Genomic DNA, 19,223 nt, shown 5'->3' on the forward strand with positions numbered 1-19,223 from the left:
CCCTGGGACTGGGACAGTAACCTGCAGGGCCTGACCTTATCTCAGCAGACGGTAGAAGCTGGGTTGAGTCGGCGGCCTGGCTGTTCACTGAGAAGCCCCCGCCGGCTCGGCAGGGAGTGGAAGGAAGCGGCTGGGGCCTCTGGCAGTTCCGTGTCCTCAGCGTCCTGCCAGCACGCGGGCTGTGTGTGGCGCTGGGGATGGAGCCCTGGCCTCGCGCAGGCCAGTGGGTGCCCCACCAGAGCTGCGCCCTGGCCCTGCTTAGTTTCTATTTTGATTCAGGGTCTTGCCAAGTTGCCCAGGAAGTCCTGGGACCTGGGGTCCTCCGCCTCCCTCCTGAGCCGCGTGCCACGGATCCCTGCCTGGCTGGTTTCTGAAGCCAAAAGGACGAGAGCAGATGCATCAGCGGGGTCAGCGCCCTGTGCGCGGGATGCGGGCGGCCGCGCAGCACCTCCTAAGCATTCTGCCAAAACAGTGCTCAGGAACCAGGCGCTGCCTATGTCTCTGGTTTCTTTAGCCTGTACCACTTTTTAAGCCCTTGATCTTAAATTTCCTTTTTCCTGTGAAAATCAAAACACCGTTAAACCTATTTCAAGGCATTTTTTTTTGCTAGTCTGAATATGGCAGAATTTTGGCAAAATATAGCAACATGTAGATACTTGAAAGCATTCTAGATAATCCTTACTTAGGGAAATATTAACCACGAGAGTTTAGTTTTGTAATAAGTCACGCCTTGAAAAGGACCCAGCACCCAGGAATAGGACAGGGCGTTGGGCACCAGGCGAGGCAGGTCCCATTCTGAGGCCCCACGCCGGCTTGGCTGCTGAGGCTGCTGCTTCCCGGGGCAACATGAGGCGTAACGAGTGACCTTGAAGGGATTCCTACAAAATGGAGCTCTGCTTAGCAGAAGCACAAATTCAGACATAAGAGAAGTGACGGCTCAGCGCAGCGTGTCTTCGTGTGCCCAGCGCGCTGGGATGCAGGGAAGCCGTGGTCAGGGCACAGGTGCAGGCCGGGCTCCCGACCTCCCTACCTGGGTTGCTTCTCCAGGCAGTCCTGCAAAAGGGACGGGCTCCCTCCCTCCACCACGGTCCCCCGGCCCCACCCTCTCCTCCTCAGGGCTGCCTGGCTGCCCATATGCACCCGACTCCCAGGCCACCCTGTTCTCGTGCACAGGAGTTTTAGGGGTACAGGGGATTGAGCCCAGGGGTGCTGTACCACTGAACCCACATCCCAGGCACCATTTATTTTTTGAAGCAGGGTCTCACTAAGTGCCCAGACTGGCCTCAAGCTGTATCCTCCTGCCTCACTCAGTGCTGGGATGGTGGGCCATTAGCTCATGCAGAGATCTCCCCACCCTCGCCATTGGTGATAATCATTTTCTTACTTTTTAAATTTTTTAAAAAAAATTTTACAGATTGCATTTTGATTCACTGTACACAAATGGGGTACAATTTTTCATTTCCTTGGTTGTACAAGATGTAGATTCACACTGTAATCATACATGTACACAGGGTAGTGATGTCTCTCTCAGTCCACCATCTTTCATACCCCTGCCCCTCCCCCTCTCATTTCCCTCTACAAAATCTAAAGTTCCTCCATCCTTCTCTCACTCCCCACCCACCCCACCTCCATTATCATCATCCACTTATCAGGGAAAACATTCTGCTTTTGTTTTTTTGGGATTGGCTTATTTCACTTAGTATGATATTCTCCAACTCCAATCATTTACCAGCAAATGCCATAATTTTATTCTTCTTTATGGCTGAATAATACTCCATTGTGTATATATACCACAGTTTCTTTATCCATTCATCTGTTGAAGGGCAGATGGGTTGGTTCCATAATCTGGCTATTGTGAATTGAGCTGCTATAAACATCGATGTGACTGTTATTGTAGTATGCTAATTTTAAGTCCTTTGGGCACAAACCGAGGAGTGGGATAACTGGATCAAAAGGTGGGTCCATTCCAGGTTTTCTGAGGAATCTCCATACTGCTTTCCAGAGTGGCTGCACCAATCTGCAACTCCACCAGCAATGTATGAGTGTGCTTCTTTACCCACATCCACACCAACATCTATTATTGCTTGTGTTCTTGATAATAGCCATTCTAATTGGAGTAAGATGAAATCTTAGAGTTGTTTTAATTTGCATTTTCTAATTACTAGAGATGTTGATCACGTTTTCATGTATTTGTTTTTTTTTTCTTTTTTGTAAACAAATGGGGTACAACTTGTTTCTCTGGTTGTATATGAAGTAGAGGCATACCATTTGTGTAATCATACATTTACATAGGGTAATGATGTTTGATTCATTCTATTATTTTTCCTTCCCCCTATCCCTCCCACCCCTCTTTTTCCTTTATATAGTCCATCCTTCCTCCATTCTTGCATCTCTCCCACCCCCCATTATGTATCATCATCTGCTTATCAGTGAGCTCATTCGTCCTTTGGATTTTTGGCATTGACTTATTTCACTTAGTATGATATTCTCCAACTTCATCCATTTGCCTGTAAATGCCATAATTTTATTCTTCTTTATGGCTGAGTAATATTCCATTGTGTGTGTGTGTGTGTGTGTGTGTGTGTGTGTGTGTATCACAGTTTCTTTATCCATTCATCTATTGAAGGACATCTAGGTTGGTTCCACAATCTGGCTATTGTGAATTGAGCAGCTATGAACATTATAGTGACTGTATCTCTGTAGTACGCTGATTTTTAAGTCCTTTGGGTATAGGCCGGGGAGTGGGATAGCTGGGTCAAATGGTGGTTCCATTCCAAGTTTTCTAAGGAATCTCCACACTGCTTTCCAGAGTGGCTGCACTAATTTGCAGCCCCACCAGCAATGTATGAGTGTACCTTTTTCCCCACATCCTCTCCAACACCTATTGTTGCTTGTGTTCTTGATAATCACCATTCTAATTGGGGTGAGATGGAATCTTAGTGTAGTTTTGATTTGCATTTCTCTTATTACTAGAGATGGTGAACATTTTGTCATATGTTTGTTGATTGTTTGTAGATCTTCTGTGAAGTGTCTGTTCATTTCCTTAGCCCATTTGTTGATTGGGTTATTTGTATTCTTGGTGTAGAGTTTTTTGAATTCTTTATATATTCTGGAGATTAGTGCTCTATCTGAAGTATGAGTGGCAAAGATTTTCTCCCACTCTGTAGACTCTCTCTTCACATTGCTGATAGTTTCCATTGAGAAAAAGCTTTTTAGTTTGCATCCATCCCATTTATTGTTTCTTGCTTTTATTTCTTGTGCTATGGGAGTCCTGTTAAGGAAGTCTGATCCTAAGCTGACATGATGAAGATTTGGACCTACTTTTTCTTCTATAAGATGCAGGGTCTCTGGTCTAATTCCAAGGTCCTCGATCCATTGTGAGTTGATTTTTGTGCAGGGTGAGAGATAGGGGTTTAGTTTCATTCTGTTGTATATGGATTTCCAGTTTTCCCAGCACCATTTGTTGAATAGGCTGTCTTTTCTCCATTGCATGTTTTTGGCACCTTTGTCTAGTATGAGAAAATTGTATTTATTTGGGTTTGTGTCTGTGTCCTCTATTCTGTACCATTGATCTACTTATTTTGGTGCCAATAATTAGCATGCCATTTTTGTTACTATTGCTTTGTAGTATAGTTGAAGTTCTGGTATTGCGATACCCCCTGCTTCACTCTTCCTGCTAAGGATTGCTTTAGCTATTCTGGGTTTCTTATTTTTCCAAACGAATTTCATGATTGCTTGCTCTATTTCTGTGAGGTACATCATTGGGATTTTAATTAAGACAGAGACACATTGAGGAAAGAAAATCTCAGACCAATATCCCTAATGAACATTGATGCAAAAATTCTCAACAGAATTTTAGCAAATTGCATATAAAAACATATTAAAAAGATAGTGCACCATGATCAAGTGGGTTTTATCCCAGGGATGAAAGGTTGGTTCAACATCCGCAAATCAATAAATGTAATTCACCATATCAATAGACTTAAAGTTAAGAATCACACGATTATTTTGATAGATGCAGAAAAAGCATTTGACAAAATACAGCATCCCTTCATGCTCAAAACACTAGAAAAAATAGGGATCGTAGGGAACATTCCTCAACATTGTAAAGGCCATCTACGCTAAGCCCATGGCCAATATCATTCTAAATGGTGAAAAACTGAAAGCATTCCCACTAAAAACTGGAACAAGACAGGGATGCCCTCTTTCACTACTCCTATTCAACATCGTTCTTGAGACTCTAGCCAGAGCAATTAGACAGACCAAAGAAATTAAAAGGATACAAATAGGAAAAGAAGAACTCAAACTATCCCTGTTCGCTGATGACATGATTATATATTTAGAGGAGCTTGAAAATTCCACCAGAAAACTTCTAGAACTCATAAGTGAATTCAGTACAGTAGCAGGATATAAAATCAATGCTCATAAATCTAATGCATTTTTATTCATAAGTGATGAATCCTCGGAAAGAGAATTTAGGAAAACTACCCCATTCACAATAGCCTCAAAAAAAAAAATTGGGGAATCAATCTAACAAAAGAGGTGAAAGGTGGAAAGCTCTCCCATGTTCGTGGATAGGCAGAATTAATATTGTCAAAATGGCCACACCACCATGAGCGCTGTGCAGAGTCAACACATACTTGTTCGTTGCCGTGTATCTTCTTCTGTAAAGTGTCATGCAGAGGATCTTTAAGGGACCGTAGTTCTCTCACTTCGTCTCCTCACGCACCTCAGTCCAGTTTTCCACTCTGTGTGGTCTGCACAGAGAGCAGCCCTGTGCCTGTCACCAGGGAGTGGCTTCTTCCCACCAAGGCTGGACCCCTCTTCCCTTGGGCCTTGCCTGATGATGTTCAAGCGCATCTAACAAGGTACGGACCAGGATTTCTGCACGTCTCAGTCGGAACATGCTAGAGGCATTTCTAGAGAAATCAGTTGAGAAGCACGCTCATTATTTTCCTTACGCTTTCTCCACCACTCCTTACAAGTGCCTGTAAAGATGGCTTTGGCCTTTTGGATCACTTAGTTCCTGATGGTATCGCCCTCCACCCAGTCACCCGAGCTAGCACATTAGCACTTTCCTGACCACCTTCTCTTCACAGCTGCAACAATGTTTCTAGGATAAATGCATTTATTCTCTGAAGTGTTTCAAATCAAGCCTATAGAAATAACCCTGGACCCCCAGCCCACCTTCCCTGCTGCAAATCCACCCCCTTTCAGTGAGGCCAGGCAGTCTTTCTCCAGAGCTCTGACTGCTGTCCTCTTGGCTAGAACTCCTCGGTGTTGTAGAGTAGACTAAGGTCCCAAGCAGCCTCAGGGGCTCGGGTCACAGCTGGCCGCCTGGTCTGTGGCTTCCTGCTGTGCACTCCTGGCCGCGTGCTGGGGAGCACCCAGCCTGACTCCAGTCTCAACTCCCGGGAGCCTCCTGGTCCTGCTTTCTCTGCAGGACACAGTGAGCTATGCTTTCTTGCCCCGCCCCCGTAGGCTTCTCCCCAGGGCTTCTTGGATCGGTGGTGCTTCGCCATGTTGAGATACGTGGGTCTTGCGTCCCAACATGACCTGGCAGCCCCTTGTGCTCTAGGCCTGTGCTTTTTGGACTCCACATCACCTGACCCACGCCTGTAGCTGGTGGTTTGACATGGGAGTGACCGGCTAAGCCACTCAGGAGTGATTTTATACTGTCTCACAGCCAGGCCGAGGTGATGAGGAAGACAGACTGGGTGTCTGTCAAACCCACTCCCAGTGCCAAGGACGCGGAAGCATGGCCACGACGCTCTTTTCATTCACACTGAGCAGATACACACATAGTTATTCTTATTATTCTCCCCCCGAGGTTAAATATTTATTTTATTTAAAGATGGGGCACAGGTTTATTTATCAGTTTTCCTCCTGCATTTCTAAGATCAAGTATTATTTCCTGTTTAAGGTCAAAGGAAGTACTTGAGAACACCTTCCATGACACAGAGGCATCTGGCGGCGTGTGAGCGCAGAGCAGTGCGGGGCCACGGGGTTTCAGAGGGAGCCAGGAGTGGGAGAGAGACAGGGCTCAAAGCGAGGGTCCAGGGCCGTGCACACGAAGAACCTCAGAACTTAGGCACACCCGCTGTGAGCTGTGCTGCCACTCAACGGGGAAGAGGATTCTTCTGGAAACCACGTGCCAGGGATTCCGTTGTGAAAAACCAGCTACGCCTGCCCACGCTTCTGTGCCATCACTTCTACTTCCCCGTCTGTACAGAAATGCAGATCTGCAGAACCGGCTCTCGATTCTGTGTGGCCAGGAGTTTCTGCAGAGTGCAGCGCTGTGTCCTCCCCAAAGATCCCCCGCTCCCCAGCTTCTAAAGGAGGTTTCTGTGTCTCAGCTGGTCTGAGGAAAGCGTCCTGACTTTAAAAAGTCTTTAATACCCTGAGCTGCTTCTGTCCACTCTTCCATTGCTACAGATGGGCAGGAGCCCGCACCCCAGGAGCCTGACCCTGCCATGCCCCAGGAGTGTGCTGGGGGCTTCAGCAGCCGGTCTGCTTAGACAGGGGGTGATGGCCACGGGGACGGGGAGGGGCGATGGTCACAGGTCCGGGTCTGAGTCAGGAGGTTGGCGAGGGCCGTGTCTTTTTTGCAGATGGCGAGGGGAGTCAGGAGCTTCCTCCTCTGCTTCCCTCCTCCTGGAGGGCCACTCTGGGTGCACGGCCACGGCTCCTTCCAGCTGCTCCTTCTCTGTGGAGAAGACTCAGTCCCACTAGCATTAAAGTGCACTGGTTTCTGGGGAGGATTGGCTTCGCCTCGATGCTTCCGCCTTGCTGGGCGACAGCTGTGGCCTCAGCACAGCACAGGTGGGGCTCCAGGAGGTCAGAGGCCTTCAGCTACCTGACCCAGAGGAGAACAGTGGGCATCAGCTTTGGGTGAAAGAGCAGTGCACACGGAGGATGGAAAGAGAGTGCAAGGCCACATGGCCAGCAGGGAAGAGTGGCTGCTGCTGAGAGGCAGGCCAGGGGCGCTGGCCTCCCGGGGCCCTGAAGGCGCCCAGTGAGGCCATGCAGCATGCACACCTGCAATTCAGGAAGGGAAGCGAAGTCGTGAAGCCAAAATGCAGGAAAAGGAAGGAGCAAGGAAGGGAGAAGACGTACGCAGTGGGTCAAAGGAGAGCAGCAGACAAAGCGAGCCGACGGGGAGAATTGGCCTGAGCACACGGCAAGGGGGCAGAAGGGAAAGGAGCCCCGCCAAGACGGGACGGAGACGCTCCTGCACTGCCTGAAGGTTGGCAAGGGGGCCCGGAAGATGCCGCTGGGCAGCTCCCAGCACTCGTGGGGAGGAGCGGCAGCCCAGTTCCCGCTGGGGGAATGGAGCAATTTCCCGAGAACAGAGCGGTTGCCACACGAGAGTCGTGTCAACTCCTGCCGCCCCGGCACACGGCTCTGCGCCCACAGCAGCAAAGACAAGGCTCAGGCCTGGAGGGGCTCCAGCACCCCAGTGAGTGGTGGGTGCATTTTAGGGCAGAGTCACACTGCGCTGCTTCAGGAACGAACTAGGAAAGGCTTAGACCAAGCTTAGTGTGGATCCTCACGTTAAGAAGCTACCAGCACAGGTGTAGAAAATGTGTAATTGTGTGAGCGTGAGTGAGTGAGCATGAGCGTGTGAGTGTGTGTGAGTGCGTGTGAGTGTGAGAGTGTGAATGTGAGTGTGTGTGTGAGTGTGTGTGATTGTGTGTGAGTGTGAGAGTGTGCATGTGTGAGTGCGTGTATCAGTGTGTGTGAGAGTGTGTGAGTGTGTGAGTGTGAATGTGTGTGTGTACATATGAGTGTGTGTGAGAATGTGTGAGTGAGAGTGTGTGAGTGCGAGTGTGTGAGTGTGAGAGTGTGTGAGTGAGAGTGTGTGTATGTGAGTGTGAGTGTGTGTGATTGTGTGTGAGTGTGAGAATGTGAGTGTGCATGTGTGAGTGCGTGTGTCAGTGTGTGTGAGAGAGTGTGAATGTGTGTGAGTGTGCACATATGAGTGTGTGTGTGTGAGTGTGTGAGTGCAAGTGTGTGAGTATGAATGTGTGTGTGTGTAAGTGTGTGTGTGTGAGTGCAAGTGTGTGTGTGAATGTGCGTGTATGAGGAAGAGTGTGCGAGTGAGTGTGAGTGTGGGTGTGAGTGTGTGTGTGCGTGAGTGTATGTGTGAGTGTGCACGTAAGAGTGAGTGTGCGAGTGTGTGTGTGCACGTATGACTGTGCATGTGTGAGTGTGAGTGTGTGTGTGCACGTGTGAGTTGGCAAGTGAGTGTGTGTGCAAGTGTGTGTGTATGAGTGTGAGTGTATGAGTATGAATGTGTGTGTGTGCGCATGAGTGTGTGTGCATGTGCGTGAGTGTGCGTGTGAGTGTGTGTATGTGTGTGAGTGTGCATGTGTGTGTGTGAGTGTTCATGTGTGTATGAGTGTGAAGGTGTGTATGTGTGTGTGAGTGTGAGTATGAGTGTGAATGTGTGTGTGAGTGTATGAGTGTGTGTGAGTGAGTATGAGTATGTGTATGTGAGTGTGTGTGTGAGTGTATGAGTGTGTGTGTGTGAATGTGTGTGTGAGTGTATGAGTGTGTGTGTGTGAATGTGTGTGTGAGTGTGCATGTATGACAGTGTGTGAGTGCAAGTGTGTGAGTGTGATTGTATGAGTGTGCATGTGTGTGGCAGAGTGTGTGTGAGTGTGAGTGCAAGTGTGTGTGTGAGAGTGTGAGCATATGAGTGTGGGTGTGAGTGTGTGTATGTGTGAGTGTGCACATATGAGTGTGAGTGTGCGAGTGTGTGAATGTGGGTGTGAGTGTGAATGTGGGTGTGTATGTATGAGTGTGAGTGTGCATGTGTGTGTGTGCATGTGAGTGTGTGTGTGAGAATGAGTGTGTGAGTGTGTGTGTTTGTGTGATTGTGTGTGAGTGTATGAGTGTGAGTGTGTGAGTGTGTGTATGAGTGTGTGAGTGTGAGTGTGAGTGTATGAGTGTGAGTGTGTGTGAGTGTATGAGTGTGTGTGTGAGCGTGTGTGATTGTGTGTGAGTGTGTGCATGTGTGAGTGTGTGTATCAGTGTGTGTCAGAGTGTGTGAGTGTGAATGTGTGTGAGTGTGTACATATGAGTGTGTGTGCATGAGAATGTGTGAGTGCGAGTGTGTGAGTGTGAGTGTATGAGTGTGAGCGTGTGTGATTGTGTGCATGTGAGAGTGTGTGTGTGTGTGAGTGTGTGAGTGTGTGTGTGTGAGAGTGTGAGTGTGCATGTGTATGTGTGTGAGTGTGTGTGTGAATGTGTGTGAGTGTGCACTATGAGTGTGTGTGCGTGAGAATGTGAGTGCAAGTGTGTGTGTGAGTGCATGTATGAGTGTGAGTGTGCGAGTGAGTGTGAGTGTGGGTGTGAGTGAGTGTGAGTGTGGGCGTGAGTGTGCACGTATGAGTGTATGAGTGTGTGTGCGCGCGTATGAGTGTGTGAGTGTGTGTGTGCGCGTATGACTGTGCATGTGTGAGTGTGTGTGTGAGTGTGCATGTATGTGTGTGAGAGTGTGCATGTGTGAGTGTGAGTGTGTTTGGTGTGTGAGGGTGCGTGTGTGTGTGAATGTGCATATTTGAGTGTGTGAGTGTGTATGAGTGTGTGAGGGTTTGTGTGAGTGTGTGTGTGAGTGTGTATGGGTGTGTGAGGGTGCATATGTGTATGAGTGTGAGTGTGCATATGTGTGTTTGAGTGTGAGTATGAGTGTGTGAGTGTGTGTGAGTATGAATGTGTGTGAGTGTGCACATATGAGAGTGTGAGTGCAAGTGTGTGTGTGTGAGCTTATGAGTGTGGGTGTGTGTGTGAGTGGGTGTTAGTGTGAGTGTGAGTGTGTGAGTGTGCATGTGTATATATGAGTATGAGTGTGCATGTTTGTGTGTGTGTGCATGTGTATGTTAGTGTGTGTGAGTGTGTGAGTGTGAGTGTGTGTGAGTTTGCATGTATGAGTGGGTGTGCATGTGTGAGTGTGTGTGTATGAGTTTGTGTGCGTGTGTGTGTGAGTGTGTGTGAGTGTGTGAGTGTGTGTGAGTGTGAATGTGTGTGAGTGTGCACATATGAGAGTGTGAGTGCAAGTGTGTGTGTGAGCTTATGAGTGTGGGTGTGAGTGGGTGTGAGTGTGAGTGGGTGTTAGTGTGAGTGTGAGTGTGTGAGTGTGCATGTGTATATATGAGTATGAGTGTGCATGTTTGTGTGTGTGTGCATGTGTATGTTAGTGTGTGTGAGTGTGAGTGTGAGTGTGTGTGAGTTTGCATGTATGAGTGGGTGTGCATGTGTGAGTGTGTGTGTATGAGTTTGTGTGCGTGTGTGTGTGAGTGTGTGTGAGTGTGTAAGTGTGTGCGTGAGTGTGAGTGTGTGTGAGTGTGAGTGTGTGTGTGAGGGTGTGCATGTGTGAGTGTGTGTGTATGAGTGTGTGAGTGTGTGTGCGCATGTGAGTGTGTGTGAGTGTGTGCATGTGAGAGTGTGTGTGTGAGTGTGAGTGTGCATGTGTGCCCCATGAAGTGATGGTGGGCTGGAGCAGGGAAGGGGCTCTAACCCTTGGAGGGGCCTTGCCTCACTGGTATTGACTTGTTTCCAATGAAGTATTCATGGGCCTCCCTTCCCCCTGCCAGGAGGGCTGCACTCCTGGCTCTCTGCACAGCCATGCAGCTTGGCGGGACTCTGACAGGCCCTTGCCCTGCAGCTGCTGAGGGCAGGTGACAGGTGGCCCGTAGGCAGGAGCTGCAGGAGAATGGCCCGTCTGGTACAGAGGCTACAGTGTCATGGTCCCCTGAAGAAGAGCCGGCAGCGTCAGGAGTGCATGAGTGAAATACGGGCACCTGCTGTGCTGTGGGGACGGCTGTCCTCAAGGTGTGGGGGACGAGGACTGGGTTTTTCACACGGGGCATGGTACTTCTGTCCACCACCACGGGACGGGCCATGGATGGCCTAGTCCCTCGTCCTCCTTTAGGATCTGTGACGCAGGACTGACGTGTCTTCCCCGCACTGCCCCTTGCTGAGGTCCCTCTGTGCAGGTCACAGGCGCACGGTTCTCCTTGTGTCATCGATGCCTGCCCCGCGTTTATCTCCAGTCTCACCTGTGGGTGTCTGCAGCGCCTGGACTCGGCGTGTCGCGTGGCAACCCGGGTCTGATTAGAGGTGCCAGCCTGCTGGCAAGCACAGTGGCTTGCTCTTCAGCCACTTGGCCTTTGACCGGGCTTGATATGAGAACATGGCGTCACAGGTGGCTGGACGGTGACGCGCCATGTGAGCACTCACCCCGGCATGTGATGTGTGAGAGACGTTGCTGTCGTTATTAAAGCTTGAATACCAGCCTTCTCTAACTTATGCCAGGCTGTCCTGAAGCCACTGAGAGTGGTGGGCACCGTGGCTCCAGGGGCGGGGCACTGCTCCTGCCTGCACACCCACCTCCGGATCCCCACAGCCTGGGAAGCCGCCCCACCTGGAGAGGGGCTTCTCAGATGGAGCTGCAGGACTCGATGGGGATCATCCCGCTCAGTCCAGCTCAGTCAAGACGGCTGTGGTTCGGGCTGCAGCGTCCCACGAAGCTCATGTGCTGGCTGTGTTCCAGCGCAACGCTGTTCAGAGGTGCCTGGATCGTGCAGGCGCTACCTCCTCAGGGGAGGATGCACTGGTGCCGTCATGGTTAGGAGGCTGTAGGGAGGCCATGGAAGTGTCGAGGACAGGACCTGGTTGGAGGACGTAGCCCCTCAGGGTGTGCCTCTGAAGGTTAGACTTTGTCACCAGCCCCGAAAGCCCTCTCTGTCCCTCTGCTGTCAGGCTGTGGGGAGGTGAGCCGCTTTGCTCCTCCCTGTCCTTCCACCCTGAGTTCTTCTTCACCACAGGCCCGGAAACAAGGGAGCCAGCCGACCATGCTCGGAAACCTCTGAAACCATGAGCCAAAATAAACCTTTCCTCCTTTAAGTTGATTCCCTCAGGTATTTTCTCACAGTGATGGAAAGCTGACCCATCCAGATGAACCACATAAGTGCTTAAAAATGGAAGAGGAAGGGAAAGAAAAGTAGGTCAGAGTTATGCCATTTGCTGACTTTGAAGATACAGAGAGAAGTTCTGGGCCAGAGTGTGCACCCAGGGTCTGGGACCTACCAAATGTCAAGGAATCAAATTCTCCAGTGAACCCAAAGAGCAGGCAATGGGTTTTCCCTTAAGCCTCCCCCAAAGGAGCAAAAACTCTTGGTGCCTTAATTTCACTCCAAGAAGATACAAACTAGACTTTTGACCCAGAGACTGGGAAGATGAATTTACATTGTTTAAATACCACCGAGTTTATGATTCCCTTTTAGGGCAGCAACAGAGAACTAATAACTGCATCTCTGACCAGCACACCAGGCTTCCCACTCAGCTCTCAGGCCCTCTTCCTCTGCAGACTCCAGCAACACGGGCTGCACTCAGACACTTACCAGAGGCCGGGGGAAACCAGAGCACAGAGGCGATGTCCTGCCTGTCCTCCAAAGGGCAGCACATCTTCCATGGCAGCTGCTTGGGGTTCTCCAGGCTCCCATTTGGCTTACACGGGGGAGCAAGACACAAAGTCCAGGTTTTCACTTGTCCTATTTAGTGTGTCTCGGCCAGTGTCTCCAGAGCTGCGTCCTGTGCAGAGTGGAATCACCTATGCGCTGTGTCTTTAAAAGCCGGGGAAGTGTGCAGAGCAGCCGCCGCAGTCAATACCAATTTCCACATCTGGATCGATACCATCGGATGGCTCTGTAGCTGCAAAGATCGTTTCACACACACTCAGGGCAAGGGAGGGCTGCGGAGGGAAAGGGAATTGGTTTTAATGATTTCATGACTCTGAGTATTCCCTCTCTCCCTCTTTTCTTTAACAGAAATAAATACATAAAATTAGAAGCCAAATTTACAGACCTGTCAGTCTGCATCAAACCCAGCTGCCTCCCTGACCTGTCACCAAAAGTGGCATCCAATCTAGCCTGTCCTGTGGGGACTGAGCACGCTGCAGGGAGGAGGTAGGGCCTGTGCGTCTGCAGAGAGGCAGCAAGGAAAGGCCGGGTCTGTGGCTGGCTCCTCCCCAGGGGACACCAGGCTGCTGCCCAGGTCCACAGAGAGAACTGGACAGCGACGCCTTTCCCCCGGAGAGCTGGCACAGGGCTCCCACGCCCTTCTCCACACATGCATTTGGATAGCATGGGCTCGGATCTTCTTAGGTTTTCTCTGTGCAGCCTGACTTCGTAGTTCAGTGAGGGAGTCTCCCTCTAAGCGGGACAGAGACTGGTTCTTCACAGGGCAGGGTTGTAGAAGCCCCCGAGGGGAAGTAACTGCAATCTCAATGCCGGCCAGGTGGGGCCTGAGGCCCTCCGTTAACTTGGCTGGAAGTGTCCCCAGTAGGTCAGCGTCTCCACCAGGTCTCCTGTGAGTGTGCACAGCGTTAGTGTCCAGCACCCCAGCGAAGCCCAGGGAACACACTCTGCTTCCTCAGAGCCCCTCAGCTCACCTCCAAAGCTGACCTCATGCCGTGTAGGAAAACCCAGTGTGAGGATGGACCAAAGACATAAGCGTGTCCCCTCTGGCCCTGCTGTAGGGGAGAAGCTTCATCCTCAGCCTGGTAAGCGCCACAGTCACGGGCGTGACGAGCTCAGTCTTATCGCACTTCAAGTGACTTCGGGGATGGCTATGCACGACCCCGGCAGGACTGAGGAGCCCGGGGAAGGCCGAGTGCGGCGCGTGTGAGAATGCTCTCCCCGCAGCGTCTTTCCCTCCCTCACGGTTTCCCCAAGCATGGCCACCTGCGTGCTCTGGGAGCTCCTGGGGCTGCCCTGTGTGTCTAATGACTTCTCCAGAGCTAGACTGGGGAGAGCAGGGAGGGAGTCACTATAGACCCTGCAGAGACTCAGGGGGCAGTGCAGGTGGGGACAAGGAGGCCAGCTGGCCCTGGAGGCCCAGGGCTGGGAGAGGACCATGGCAGCAAAGCAGGCTCTCTCCTTCTGCCACAGACCATTTCCAGAAATAGAATTGGAATCACAGTCCTCAGACTCTAGGTGCCAGATTAAAATAGGCCCTGTCTACCTGGACTTGGGCCAGCAGGGCCTGGGCGAGCTGGCCTTCCATGGGGCTCCTGAAGGACAGGCCCGACGGCGGCAGGCTTCTGAAATCATCATGGCTTCCCCCAAAGCCAGGGAACGCTCACTGAGTTAATCTCCCCTGAACAAGATGTGAGCAGAGCACAGAGTGCTGGCCAGCCTGTTACTCCGCACAGCGCTCGGCCCCCCAGGCTCTCCCGCGGCCGCTCTCTGTCTGTCCTTCCTGACGCTTGCTTCGTGCCCACCCGGTAACACCAACTCGTTCGACAGCAGTTCATTTGATTATGAAACTATAACACCAGATATGGAAGTCTCATCAACTTTCTAAGAAAGCATCCAACAAACAAAATCTCCTGACCACCAGCTGAATGCAGTGGGTTCTGCTGTTATCGTGTGGCTCTCGTGCACCGGGCAGAAAAGATCCATATCCAATGCCTCTCGGAACAGGGGCTGATCCTGGGTCTCTGGTTGGGGGGAGCCCAGCAGCTCCCCGCTCCCCGGGCCTGACCGCGCTCCTGCTCCGGGTCTTCACAATGCCAGCCGCGCCCCCCACCCTGCGGGGACGCCCACCCCGCGGGGACGCCCGCTCCCTGGGGCTACCCACTCCCTGGGGGTAGCCTGGTCCCTCAGCCTGGTTCCGGGTTCCCAGGGCACCGCAGGATTAGGTAGAAGTTGCAAAGCACCATTTTTTTTCTTTTTCTGTGAAAAGAGAACAAGTGGTGCAGGTCCCCATAGACTCCTAGGTGAAGGTCTGAAGAGGTTTCCAAAATGTTTAAAGGCTGCATTGAAGGGCTGTCAAGTGCAGTGGTGTGACCCTGGGGTATCACCAAAGACCCCCAGGAGAGATCACGCGGCTGAGTCCGCAGGCGATGCCCAGGGCTCACAAAGCTCTCTGCGTGAGTAACACTGAGGGCCCCAGAGTTTAAGACAGCAGGACGTCAAAGGAGCGTCAGCAGGAAAAAGACCAGCCTGTCCTAAGTGCCGCGTTGGAAGCACCCCGTCTCCGGGTCTGGGGACCTCCTCCTGCCCGCCTCACCTGTCTGCAGGGAGGAGCCGGCCTCAGCAGTCGCACACTGTGCTGTGTAGCTGGTCAAGGAGGGATCTGGCTAGACTGATGGGCACCCTGGTCTCTTCTGGGAAATAAGTGGAGTGGACATTAAACATGGACCCGTCCCTCCAGATGCCCCTATGCTCACGCTGACCTGCTCCTGTAGGGCCTCAGCACTCAGCGACTGGGGCAGAGTAGAACATGTGTGTTCTGCACTTGGTTTCTACCCTTTGGTGACATTCACTGAGCACCGGCTGCATGCACTGTGCATGTCAGGCCTTCGTTTCATCACATCTTGCCTCCCTTGGCAGTTCGATTCCTGTTTTAGCCAGGTTTCCATCACTGTGCCCAAAGGGCCTGACAAGAGCAACTCAAAGGAGGAAACCTGCATGGTGGCTGAGGGTTTCAAGGGTTCCGTCTCCTGCCTCCATCGTCCTGGGCCCAAGAAGAGGCTGGCATCATGGTGGAAGGACAGGCAGAGGAAACCAGTTCAGGACAGGAGAGTCAGGAAGCCGAGAGAGCTCTGCTCACCAGGGACAAAACACAAACCCCACAGACACGCCCCCAGTGACCCGCCTCCTCGGCCACACCGCACCTGCCTGCAGTCACAGCCAGTTAATCCACATCAGTGGGTTAATCCACCCACTAGGTCGCAGCTCTGGCAACCTGATCATCTCACCTCTGAACTTCCCTGCATTTTCTCATGCAGCAGCTCTCGGGACACCTCGCATCTAAACACAACACCTCCACAACCACAGGCTAGTTGGTTGTGATTGGTTGTGGTTCTAATTTCACCCCCAGGGTGCTATGGGGCTGCGAATCAGGCCCCCCACCCTGTACGACCCCTCAGTTTCTCCCCTGCATCCTGGGAGTGCAGGTAACTGACAGTGGCTTAGAGGCGTGCTGGATGGTTCGTGTCCAAGTCAAGGAGAGGCTTGTGAGGTGCAACGATTTCACCCTCAACATGCCACTCTGAGATCCGTGCGAGTGAAGATTTGTTTTTAATTTTATTGCGATTGTTGCAGGTCCTGCAGATATTTCCTTTATTTCTTTGTTACTGCTTTCCAATTTGAAGACTGCCAGCTAGATTCCCAGGTTCCAATAGCAAAGTCATTCACTGGGATTGATGGCTGAGCCTGTTTCTGCCTGGGATTCCCAGGGGCAACGCACGGGTAAAAATGCACATGGGCCTCACAGGTGGACAAGCACACATTTGGTTCCACCTTTAAGGGAACTGAATTTAGGCTTGAGCTTGAATTTGGCCCTGAGTCCTGTGCTTATCATGTGGCACAGGACAGTTTTACTTCCAGGCAGACAGGTAGTGTCCAGGGCCAAGGACTGCTTCCTCCCCAGCAGCACCCTCTTCTGTGTGCTCTGAACTGGCAACAATGCTCAGGAGCCCCGACCAGCAGAGTGGTGGAGGTCATGCACTGTGCATGTCAGGCCTTCGTTTCATCACATCTTGCCTCCCTTGGCAGTTCGATTCCTGTTTTAGCCAGGTTTCTATCACTGTGCCCAAAGGGCCTGACAAGAGCAACTCGAAGGAGGAAACGTGCATGTCGGCTGAGGGTTTCTGAAGAGCTTCATGCTTCAAGGCGGTCTGCTGTTTAGGGAGCATCTGTGTGAGGGACACCTGGTCTCCACCCCTCCAGGGCCACGCCCAGGTGCAGCAGGGCCGACGTGTGCGGGCAAACCTGAGGTGGCCTGTGGGAGAGAGCCTGTCAGAGGAGGGAGCTCAGGTCAACCGCACGGTCACTCACCTTGAGCCCCAGAGGCCCAGACCAGCTCGGATGAGCCAGACTGGGAGCTACAAGTGGTAACTCTGGAGGCCAGAAACCCTAAGCCAATTCCTTCCCAAACCAGGCCCAGCTCTGGAGAAGGCATCAGACACACAGGGCAGCCGCCCGAGTCCCTGAGCACGCAGGTGGCCATGCTTGGGGAAACCATAAAGGCAGGGAAAGGCAAGACGCTGCGGGGAGAGCATTCTCACACGCGCCTCAGTCAGCCTTCCCCGGGCTCCTCAGTCCTGCCGGGGTCGTGCATAGCCATCCCCGAAGTCACTTGAAGTGCGATAAGACTGAGCTCGTCACGCCCGTGACTGTGGCGCTTACCAGGCTGAGGCTGAAGCTCCCCCCACATCAGGGACAGAGGGGACACGCTTGTTCCTTTCTCTGGTTCACCCTGACGCTGTTTTCCTGCACGGTGTTGAGGTCAGCTTTGGAGGGGGACTGAGGGGCTGTGGCAGCAGTGTGTTCCCTGGGCCCCCGGGAGGATCCTGGAGCGTGAGGAGGAGCGTAGTCAGGTGAATGTGGAGTCGAGGGGACTTTGTAGCCACAGTGAGGCAGTGAGGACTCTGCCTCGTCTGTGATTTGGAGCCCACTGGCAGGTCTTGGCAGTGAGCGCTGTGGGGCAGAGGGACCCCAGCTGAGGCCGTTGCAGCAGGTTGCATGAGAAAGAGGGAGCTTGAGACCAGAGGTGACGATGGGGACGGCGAGGAGCAGCTGCGTCTCAGGTGTACCTTGAAGGTCAAACCAACAGGATTTGCTGACGGGTTCGGTGTGGGGCTGGGGGTGGAAGAGGATGTTCAGGATGACTCTAAGAGTCGAGCTTGGGCCCTCGATGCCACCCACCAACCAGGATTACTCCAGGAGCGGGTCTGGAGGTGGAGAGCCGCCCGGAGCTCAGCTGGGGGCCTACTGAGCTGCGGAAGCCATTTCCATGTTCAAGATGACCTGCTGCGTGGTCAGGCCATGGGGAAGCCCACTGATCAGAGAATTTGAAGCTGGAGATACGGAGCTGAGAGGGCTTAGAGTACAGGTGATCTATAGGGTAGGCGAGGCTACCTAGGGGTGGTCATGCCTAGAATAGGAAGACGGGGCTGAGCATCCGACAACCAGAACTCAGGAAGAGGAGCAGGGAACAGAGTAGGGTGAGGTAGCAAGCGATGAGGAGAGCCTCTTCCGTGGAAGAAGGAGGCCTTCCTAAAACGTGGCACACTCCTGAGAGGCAAAATGGAGTGAGACTGGGAACTGGCCAGGGGAGCCGGGGCTGGACCAAGGGCCTCTCTGCTGATAGGGGAGTTGGGGTGTGTCTGAGAGGGTGTTTCAGGAAGTCAGTGAACCGAGGAAGAGCTGGAGCCCACTCATGGTGGGTGGGCCCAGTCTGGCGGGCTCAGGGCCTGGAAGGAAGGGGAGCCTGGTCTCTGGAGTCGGGGTGTCAATCCTCTCCTGCCCTTGGTCGCAGAGCTCCAGGTCCTCCAGCTTCGTACTCTGGCATGTGCACCAGGGCTCCAGGGTCCTCAGGCTGGTGGCCTTGAGGGAAGAGTCGCCACCAGCTTCCTGGGTCTCAGGTCTGAGCACGTGGTTCAAGTCCCCCCATTTCCCTGACGTTCCAGCTTGCAGGCAGCCGTCCTCGGCCTCCAGGACGATGAGCCACTTTCCCCAGTGAGTGGCTTCTCCCAGCTCTACCTGTCTACCCTTCTCTGTAGCCCCTGCTGGTTCTGCTTCTCCTGAGAACTCTGACTGACGTGGGTCCTGGTCCCAGGAGTGGGTCTGGAGGAACAGAATTTCAAGGGTGTTTCTTTAATTGGTCTGGAACTGGCTACTAATCTGATAAGACCTAAAAACGTTGAGAAGGTTACTTCTGGTGGTCCAGAGGGCACAGAGAGCCATGACGTGAGCTACCTGTAGGGCTGCGGAGACTATCTGCATGGGAGGCCTCTAACCCACCTCAGAGACTGCACGCAGACGTGTTCCAACCTGGTGGACAGCTAGGGAGTGCAGCCACATTGGCTGGTAGCTCCTGCAGGCACCGGACAAAGTAAGGACACGGAAGGACAAGCCCTGGCTGCAGACTCTTGGCTCCAGCTCTGCATGAACAGTGGGGAACTTCTGAGCGTTCCCAGGGGAAGCATCTCCTCTCTGCAGCCCACAGCACACAGCTGGCCAAATTGCCGCAGGAGCTGACTCCCAGTCTCCTGATGACAGGAGAACAGGTCCTACGGGATGGATGGGGGTGTTTGAGGAGGTTCACGTGAAGAGGAGGGCCTGCAATCTTAAATTCGGAAAAACACTTTTTGTCACCAGAAGTGGCTTCCTCACCATCTGAGGTGCTGGCCTCTACCCACAGGTCAC

The sequence above is a fragment of the Sciurus carolinensis genome, chromosome 12, assembly GCF_902686445.1.
Source record: "Sciurus carolinensis chromosome 12, mSciCar1.2, whole genome shotgun sequence".
Lineage (NCBI taxonomy): Eukaryota > Metazoa > Chordata > Mammalia > Rodentia > Sciuridae > Sciurus > Sciurus carolinensis.